The sequence below is a fragment of the Myotis yumanensis genome, unplaced genomic scaffold (genome assembly GCF_028538775.1).
Source record: "Myotis yumanensis isolate MYYU_CA2020_CCGP unplaced genomic scaffold, mMyoYum1.0.hap1 SCAF_6, whole genome shotgun sequence".
In the NCBI taxonomy this organism is placed as follows: Eukaryota; Metazoa; Chordata; class Mammalia; order Chiroptera; family Vespertilionidae; genus Myotis; species Myotis yumanensis.
Window position 1 is genome coordinate 2,011,446 of NW_027223757.1, and position 10,080 is coordinate 2,021,525.

General features: G+C 51.2%; 1 long non-coding RNA gene across 1 annotated transcript; it reads right to left on the reverse strand.

The window, feature by feature from the left end:
• Nucleotides 1-5,320: 5,320 nt before the first annotated feature.
• Nucleotides 5,321-8,855, reverse strand: LOC139012041 (uncharacterized). The gene is made up of 2 exons (XR_011471794.1): nucleotides 8,690-8,855; nucleotides 5,321-6,747 (listed from the first exon to the last, which is right to left on the reverse strand). It is a non-coding gene; the product is annotated as an uncharacterized lncRNA (long non-coding RNA).
• Nucleotides 8,856-10,080: the final 1,225 nt, after the last annotated feature.

The following is a 10,080-nucleotide window of genomic DNA, read 5'->3' on the forward strand; positions in this document are numbered from 1 at the left end:
TATATACATATATATAGATGCACACACATACACACATTCATATGTGTACATGTATATATGTGCTCATGTTCAGTATATATTCAGAATATCTGTGTATATTCGTAATGTCTCTATTAATATATCTGTGTGTAGTGAATCTGGGTGGAAGGTCTCCTCTGCTGTTCGAAGCTCTGGGCTGTCAGATGGGCTCTTGGATGGGCTGTCGGATGGGCTCTCAGATGGGCTGTCGGATGGGCTGTCGGAAGGGCTCTCGGATGGGCTGTCGGAGGGGCTGTCGGAGGGGCTGTCGGATGGGCTCTCGGATGGACTGTTGGATGGGCTCTCAGATGGGCTCTCGGAAGGGCTCTCTGAGACGGCACAAGTCCCTCCCACCCTGTAAACAGAAGCGGGTGTTTTCCACAGAATCCTGCGGCCGGGGTTACGGGGGGAGGGAGGGAAGATACATCTCAGGGCCCACCCTCTGAAGGATTTCAGCCCCGTCAGTTCACTGAGGGCTGAGGGCTGACCTTTTTAACCACATCCGTGTGTTTTGTTCTGTAGTTAAAACAACAAGGGCCCATCGTTTTCCTGGTTAAATTTTTCAAGTAACATTTAAATTAGCAAAGATAAAATAGGGTTTCACAAAGCACTTCACGTCCTTTCTGAAAGGTGTTTCAGGAAAAGGTTTGAGAACAAGCAGGAAAGGGGCTGCCAGACCTGTCCTGCAGGGGCACATCCAGCCCCACAGGCTTCTATGAACCCAGGTCCCACGGCCCGTCTGCCCCTGCATCCCAGGGAGGCTGTGTCCCAGCTCCATCCAAGGGAGGCCCTGTCCTGGCTGCGAGCAGGTGTTTCGTCCGGACCTAGGAACCCATGGAAAGGCCTTTCTGTTTCATCGAACTTCTTCCCCGAAGGAACTGTGTTTCTTTCCTGCAGAGCAGTTCTTTACTGCTGGGGGTGCTGGCAATAACTTGTTAAAAGTTAAATTTATGTCAACATCCGCTATTACACTGGCATCACATCATTAAGAAATTTCCATCGTGTAAATTAATTATCAGCATTGTATTTGGCACGAATACGTAATGACATTATTCATGCAAATAATAAAAAATATGCCTCCTGAAAACAAATTATCATAATGGAATAAAACGTCATTATTGTGGCTTCCTGGCAATCCTCCAGGCTTGGTTTCAGGCACGCGAGACTTCCAGGTTACCATCAAAAGGGGGCGCAAGACGAGGGGGTGTGGTTGCTGTTATTAACGCCAGCAGTGAGGACCCTGAGAACAGGCCGCAGTGGGCAGGGTGGTGGTGGCGCCCAACAACCGGGGACAGCGCCCTTCATTGTGCGACGATTACCTCCCCAATTACCGCTGAGAGGAGATCGGCTAGTTTACTGTTGCTAATTTCAAGTCTCCCAGGACCTCGCATGAGGAGGTTGCGGTTATTAAAACACTGGTGCTATTCTAGAACCCAGCAGAAGAAATGTAATTAACCTGTGTTTTCACAGGTTATCTCTCGCCGCCCCACGGAAATGTAATTACTGCCCGTCAGGGCGCACAGAAGGTTTGGTTCCGGAGCTCAGGGATGTCTGCAAACTTCGCAGGAAGAGAGAGGCGTCACCCTGCTGGGATTTCGGGGTGGGTTCCCGTGGGGGGAGGAAGTCTAGCCTACCGAATCCAGGTGCTACCCACGTGAGCGGCAGGGCCGGGCTCACTGCTAGGCCCATTGTGAGCAGATGTCACCAGCAGACACCAGCTGGCAGGCAAGGGGAGCAGCGAGCACCTCCCCTTGAACCAGATTCTCCCAGAGAGCCTTGCAGCATCAGAGAGTGAAGATCCCATCCAAACTCCGGGGGAACAAGCAAACAGTCACACGCATGCATTGCAATGAAATCAAATAGAAACGTTAGCTGCCGCCCTGGAAACAGCCACAGCGTGACCGCGGAGTGGGCGGGAGGGGCGGGAGGAGCTGGGGAGTTTGCTCAGGTCCACGGGGAGTGGAGAACTCTCGGGCCTTGCTTACTGAGGCCTGGACGCTCCATCCCTGCTGAAGCCCAGGCCTGTGTGTTGATGCAAACGCAGACTAGTCAAACATGCACCCTTAACTACCCTGTATCATTAAACCACATCTCCAAGCATTCGTGAGGTTTGACCTATGTTGCTGTTGTGAAACCCCGGCTGCTCATTCAGTTCTGACTTCCTTGCCCCTGACCGCAGGGGAGCAGGAATCAGAGATCTGTGTTCTATACCCCTCACCTGAAAATAGCCTCACCTGCAGCCGCGTGAGCGGGGAAGCGGAGGAGGCCCGGACACCTCCCGGAACGTTCATTTGTCTTCAGCAGGGAGTGATGCATGAAATACTACCACTCGGAGACGAAAAACAGGCCGGGCATGTCATGTTCAGAGGGTGCATTATTTTTACACGTGGAAGAGGTGGGGGATTATTAGCGTGTTTGCAACTCCAACTCCACTAAAGTGCCATTGAAGCAAGTTTTTAAACTTAAGGAACGTTTGTCAGAATTACAGAAACTGCACCAAACAAAGCCCCCGAAAGTGAAAGAGCACCAACACCCTGTTGTTCGGGCTGCTGAAAGCCCGTTAGAACAATTACCTGCGTTTCCAAGTGATTTCAGGGGCCGTCCTCTCTCTGTAAACCTGTTGCTATTGACGACACGTCAACCATGCACCGGCTGCCCCCTCGTTTCCGAGCCCACCGTCGCTGCTGTGAGAATAGCTGGGGCAGCGTGCTGCTTAGCTCCCTTGGTCTGATCTTTTTCAGAAACTTAATTTTTTTCAGGTTACGAAACAAGCCAAGAACATGGAGACCCACTAGCCATGTCTCTGGATCACGAGCAGTTTACCTGGGAAATTCTGCTAATTCCATAATATGCTGAGATCTGCTTCTAGGATGCCAATATTGTTCCACTTTTTAAAGAACTGAGTGTTTTGGGTTTTGTGGGAATGCACGGATACCCTCAGCAGGGAGGATAACTTTACTCCTTGTTTCCAAATTTCCAAAAGATGCTTTCTTTTCTGATCTTACTAGATGCCCAGAAATATCAATGATAATAGTGATGGTGAGTAGCTCTGTCCTGCTCCCAGTTAGAGTGGGAAGCAGTTCAGGGTAATGTCTGCTGCTGGCTCTTCATGACTCAGCTCTTTCAAATGTAGATCATGTCCTCCTAATCCCGACTTGTTTAAAGATTTTATTAGGAGTCCCTGCAAACTTTTTCAAACGTCTTGCTCATAATGTTTCCCCTTAAACAGGTTGATGTTGTGGATTGTCTAAAAAGATTCCTGACAGTGAATCATAACGCCATTCCTGAAATAATGTCTCTTTAAATGTCTATCATCTGGGGGACACGGTTGGACTTGGGTTGCCAGTGTTGCATTTAGGAGGTTTGCGTCTAGAGTTACAGGGAGGGTTGTTCTAGCGAGTTTGGTTTGCCCTACTCTCCGCGTTTTCCAGTGTTAGCGTGACTCACGAAGAGGCTTGGTGAGCTGCTTGGCCTGGTCTGCGGGTCTGCGCTCAGGCCCCGCTTCCCTCCAGCAGCTCTGTGTGACCGCTGGGTGGGGGGCTGCCCTTCCCCGTGCCCTCTCACACCAGTGTTCCCACGCCCCCCCGATCTCGACAGACACCCACAGTGCCCTCATTGATACACACAGACAAGGCCTTTGGGGCCAGATGACATCATGGTTACAAACACGCCAGGAAGTGGCTTCGAAACGATGTCACTGAAATGTTCTCCGATGACAACAGAACAGGACATGACCCAGAAATAAAGCACAAGCATCGCTCAGTGGGTGTTTCCCTAGGAGCCAGGGAGTGCTATACACTAGCGCAGGGTATCTGCACCACACGCTTTCCATCCTGTGGAGTACAACTGGCTTTGAGCTCCTGACAGCCCCTCTGTTGCACAGCCTCTGAGCGGGCACTGGTGGGGGGCCAACAGGGAGGATTGTGGGTTTACTTCCTCCTACCACCTTCCTGGGCACATCCACAGGCCAGTCCCCCGCTGGGAAGCAGTTCAGCAACCGGAATCCCAGGTGCCTCTTGTCTCAGGGAGGCAGGAGTACGCTGACCGCGCCAAAGCCCCGGAGACCCGCCTGGCCGCCCGCGCAGGCCTCCACGCCACTTCCGACGGCCTTGGCTTTGGGCAGGAGTTGCTTGTTTGTCTTATTGACAGGCCTGGGCTGATGCCACAGCAATGCAAACATGCCAGGCGCTCTCTCTCTCTCTCTCTCTCTCTCCCTCTCTCTCTGCAAAGGAGAGCTCAGGCAGCCTGGAATGTGGAAGATAAACATCATCCTGTCCTTCCCAGCTGGGGAGGGTTCTGGAATGTGTGAGCCCTGGCGGCTTGTGCCAAGGACTAGGTTTAGGGAAGCACCCCCCGCACCGCCCCCCCCCCCCCCCCCCCACACACACACAGTGAAAAGAATCCCATGATAATTAGAAGACAGAATTCTGACAGGGCTGAATGGCATCAAACTAGGCCCATGACACTGGTCTGGTTTTATTTTTCAGACTCATGGAAAATTCCTCATGACGACGCAGGTACACAACATTAGACTTGGTTAAAGGTACAGGGGCGCCCACAGATCTCCACGGCCACTTGTCAGGCCGAGGCTCCACCCTGAGACTCCTTTGGAGGCAGCGATGGCCACTGTGTAAGGAAACGCGCTGCTATGGGGACCCTCCACGCAACAGAGCACCGCTGCCCGCCCGCCGCTGAGAACCCCGGCCTGGCCCCTCACTGTCTCCCTCCCGGGCAGCCAGGCCCTGAGCGGGAGCGTTCGCCATCCGCCCAGCCTCCGGATCGCCGAGCTCCTGGAGGCGGCATGAAGCCAGCCTGCTGGCCGACCTCACTGCCCTTTGTGCCTTGTGCCCAAGGGCCCTGGGACCCGCCAGGCACAGGCGGGCAGCAGGAGGTGGCCGTGTTGCTGTGTGTCCTCTCGCTTCTATCTCAGGTGCTTTCCAGCTCTGTCCCCAGCGGGGTGGGGACACATGCTCACAGTTTTTTAAATCTCAGAGACGTGAGGATGGGAACTTTCCAGAGCACTGCGAGCAGTGGGATTCTGGGAGTGTCGCCCCTGAGACCAGGCTGAACTTTGCCCTGAGAAGCAAGAGCAGGCCCGCCCACCCCTGGGAGCCAGGCCAAGTCCAGGTCAGGTGCAAGAGAGCCGAGGACGCGGTGGGAGGCGCTCTGGTGCTCAGGAAGGTCATTTAGGACCCACCGGGCGGGGTCCGGAGTCCCTGACACCTTAGTCCCAGCAGGAGCTGAGAGGAACCCCCGCGGACTGGGTCACAGCTCCATGTTGCTTCAACACGAGACAAACCCGTGGGCTTGACTACTTTTAATTAGAAATAACACTCATTGCTTTCTCACTGCTACAGCAATGCATGTTGGAGGGAATAAAGATCAGCAAAAGTTCTTTAAAAAATGAAAACGCATCCATTATCTCATTGCGGGTAGAGAGCTATGTGAGTGCCTTGAGTGCGCTGATTTCCAAGCCGCTCTCTGCCTAGATCTGTTTGTCTGTTTTTCCCGGAAACAGGCTCAGAGCATCACGGTTCTTTGCGACTCTCCTTTATTTCATAAAACATCACAAACCAAGTTCCATGCGGTGAAACATTCTGTAGACCATCATTTCCACAGTCACTGACTCTGCTGTTGTTAAGGGCACATTTTATTTTACTCTTTTTCTATCACAAGGTTAAATTTAGTTTTTAATTCCACAAACTGCTGGAGATTTTTTCGAGTGCCTCTTGGGGTTTTACTCGCTCAGGATATTGCTGGGTCAGTGGTGTGAGTTCCGTTCTGAGGATGGACTGGTGGGCGGAGCACACCCAGCCACCCGAGTGCGGCACACATTAGGCAAACGTTTAAAAAGTGAATCCCAAACGAAAGATATAATTATAGATGCTGCACCGCCTCGGGGAGCGAACGCCGGTGACTGTGTATTAGTCGGCTCCTGGCTGGCCACGGGATCACAGGCTATAATTAGACTGGGAGACGCCTATGGGGAAAGGAAGTGGGGTGATGCAGGCAACCTATCGGAGGCCCAGCCTCAGCCTCGGGAAAGTGGCCTGGGACACGGGCGCCCCAAGGGCAGAGGGGTCAGCCGCTCACAGGGTCCCTCTGTGGGGCACCCTACTTTCCCCCCAAAGCAATCGGCAGGGCTGGCAGCTGAGGGGAGAGAAGGGCAGGGCACTTGGCAACTGGACTTTGTGTTTGGCCTGAAAAGTACCGTGTGCAGGATCCGGGTCCAGGGAGCTCCGTGGGAAGGAAAATTCTCTGTAAAACTTGAGCTGCGGGCGCCTCGCTTAGTCACACTGACCAGCGACAGGGGCTGGCCAGGTGCGCTCCCCCAGGAGAGCGAGGCGCCTGGTTGGAGGGGAGTCACAGGCCACCTGGGGCGCAGCAGGAAGGGGGGTTCCGGGTCTGGAGTTCATTTGCTCCTGGTCCCGAGTGAAGCCACTCTTCCTAAAGCCGGAGTCTTCCGGGAATGATGTGCCCACGCAGCATTGGTGAGCGCTGGGATCCGCGTGAGGCTGGCCACGTCATGCCACGTCACAGGGCCCAACGACACAGAGCAGAGTCCACGCGACACGGGCTGGGAGGGCAGGCCAGAAGCTGGGCCACGGACCGTGTCCCTGGGACTCGGGCCTCTCCCTTGAAGCCGATTGGAGGAGGGGCCTCGGGCTTTGGACCAAGACTGAGTTGGGATTCAGTGTCTTAGGGCCTAAGACGTAGGCGATACAGTGACTGCGGAAAATCAGAATTAGACAAGGTTAGACAAGGACACTCTTTTATTAAACTGTAACCTAAACCATTAGAGCTTGCAAATATTTCAAATGCGAAATCCTGCAAAGTTAGAGCCTTCTCGCGAGATTTCATGTTTCCTAGTAAATCTCCCCCTTGCTCAGGCACACTTGCTAAGTGAAATCTATCTGTATACGAGCCTATAAAAACGTTTTTAAATATGAAATTTAAGAGGAAGCCTTTAAAATATTACTATGGAAATAGCAATAAAAATAAAATGCCTTCCTTTTCAAACAATTTAATTTTACGAGAATGGTTCGGTCCCATAATACCTGTATGAGACCATTGCACTTTTTTCCTTACAGAATCAATATCTCATTTGCTTATAAATCTAAAATGCAAACAATTCTAGTCTTATTTTCAAAACTGCAAAATCGTAGAACAAAGCATCTCATAAACACTAAGGAAAAATAGTCTTTACAAAATTTAAATGAACTTAAGTCTAAATGAAGATATTGATCAGGCTACTATAAACACTGAATAGATATAGGTCCAAGATGAATATAAAATATTACTGACCATCTTAATGCAAAGCAGTGTGTCCCTCAGTATTAAAACAACAATAGTAAATACTGATAAGAAATAGCCTCCAGTTTAATGATAAATTAGAGTAAAACTAAAGTGAAATATTGGTCAAAAGAACTCGTAGAAAAACAAAGAAACACTAATGGATTTCCTACACTGATGTTCTGTGAAATACTTGCAAAAATATTAATACATGTGCCACAAAATCAAGGTCCATGATCCGACGAGTTTCAGGAAAACTGTGTTTTGTTTGAAATGTTCTTTTCACATTAAAGACCCTGAAAAGTTCTGCTGCAAAGGGTCGCATTTTTTAAGTGAATTGTACATGTAATCTATTCTGTAGCCATTTATTTTTTAATTTTTAAAATGGTCATGTTTTATTGTACTTAGTCCGCCATTTTCAAAACTTACTTAAGGATGGGGCACCTTTTCTTCCAGCGTGGGTACCAGCAGCCTAAAGAATCATTTCTCAGGAATTACTAACCTGAGAAACTATAGAGATTTAAGTAAGTCAAAGTCTCTGTCTTTATTACCCAATCTTTCAAATGGAAATAAAATGCTATAGAAAAAAACCCTTTGCGATGATATTGATTCCTGCTGTCGGTCAACGGCAGCCCGTGGGTTCCTTCCCAGCGTGGGTTTATGTTCCGACCTCCTGGTCTCCCAGCTCTTGGGAGAGACCCTCCTGTTTCCCCTGGGAACCTGGTCCCCAGACCCTCCAGCAGGGGGCTCTGTCCACCAGGCCTGGCTGGGAAGGACTTGACCATTCAAGGTTAAGATGGCTCAACCAGAACCAAGCCAGGACTGTCATGCGGTCTATTGAGACACAGGTTATAAAAGCACAATCATGGCTCAGGCATGTTGCCATGGGAGGAACCAGGGCTGCCCGGGTTTTATCAGGCTTTATCATCATGTGCACATTCTCCTGCAGAGCCCAGAGAGCCCAGAGAGCCCAGAGCGGGGACTGAGACACCCAGGACTATTTTTAGACAATAATTACCAAATTATAAGACTGACATTGAAAAATGACAAGGACTTAAAAGTTTCCCTACACGGTTGACAAGCTGAGGATGCCAATTTTCTGTCAAAATAGTGCAGAAAAACTAAAGTGTGGCAGTAAAGTTGAAAATAAATGGAAATAAATGACTTGCACCGAGATGCAGGACCTGAAGAGCAAACGCTTCAAAACTATCACCCAACAGGAAGGAAGCAATTGTTTGGGTCAAGTTGCACATCGGTGAAGTCCACATCCGTAACCCGGGTTATTTTTTCTTAAACTCCTTCTCCCAGGTCCCCCTCCACACACACCTCCCCCAAAGGAACCAAAACAAAACCAAAAAAAGTGTTTTAAAATCCTTACACACTGAGCTGTAGAGAGAGAAAGCAGCGCCCCGTTAGCCAGGACTGTTGGACAGAAGACAAATCCCGGAGCCAGGAAGATCAAAGGTACAAAATAGAACATTACTCCACGCGGCAGCATGTCGCTCTTGCCCGAGTCGCGGGGGATGGTGGCGAGTGGAGGGAAGGAGCCGGCAGCGTGGCGGGCGCGGTGGCTAATGAGCGATGCGTTTGCAAGAGGCTGGCACCGTGGATCCCCTTCCCGAGCCCCAGGGGCGTTGACATGCAGCGCACAGGAAACCTCTCACAGTGACACCGTCAAACCTGGGCCACTCTTTCACTGAAATGCCAAAACTGACCCTGTAAATAAGCTATTTAAACACACACACAAGTACACGGCCCTCTAATTTCCCATCATCACACGCAGATGGCTCTGAAAATATTGATTCTGGTGATTTTTCTTCTGGATCTCATTTGGAAGCAGTGATATGTAAAGATGTTATTCCCAGCCCGGCCGATGTGGCTCTGTGGCTGAACATCCACCTATGAACCAGGAGGTCACAGTTCGATTCCTGGTCAGGGCACAGGCCCGGGTTGCAGGCTCCATCCCCAGGGGGAGGGCAGGAGGCAGCCAATCAGTGATTCTCTCTCATCATTGATGTGTCCACCTCTCTCTCCTCTCCCTTCCTCTCTCTGAAATTAATAAAGACATATATTTTTTAAAAATGTTATTCCCACATTCTCTGTCCTTTTATTTACTTTTTACTTGGCCCCAGGAAAGGGACACTAGAAGGTGGCCAAGGTGTCCACTGTAAGCTGTGGGAGGGGCGGGTTTGGGGAAAACACAATGTGAGAGAAGTAACCGATACCAGGGGCTTCCCTGCAGCAGGGACGGTGGCTCGGCCTGTCCTCAGTCCTGCCTTCCCTGGGGACGTGACTGCGGGGCACAGCGTTCCATTCCTCCTGGCAGTCCTCCCCCGGGCAGGCCCCGCGGCCACATGGTGGCTATTTCTAGCAGCCGGGAGTGAGGACCTGGGTGGAATGACATAGTCCTGACGACAGGGAGGGGACAGAGCCACCGGGCCCCCGGGAGGGAGCACGTGCCTGCCACTCCCGGCCCCGCAGCCCGTCACACCCGGCCTGGAGGCTGGGAGACTCGGGGACTGTCTGGAGTTGATGGCACAGAGTTAGTGACAACTAAGGATGAAAAGCGCATTGTCCCACGGAACCGGACCAGCACAGAGTTCTCAATCGCAAAGCGCCCCCATCCGCTGGGAGCAGGGAGGCAGCGAGGCTCAGCCGTGGGCTCTCGCAGGGAATAGAGCCCCGATGTGTAGAGTCTGCCGATACCTGTGGTGTAAATGCCTTGGCCAACGTCAAGCCACCAGCATCATTGGATGCAGAATTGGGAAG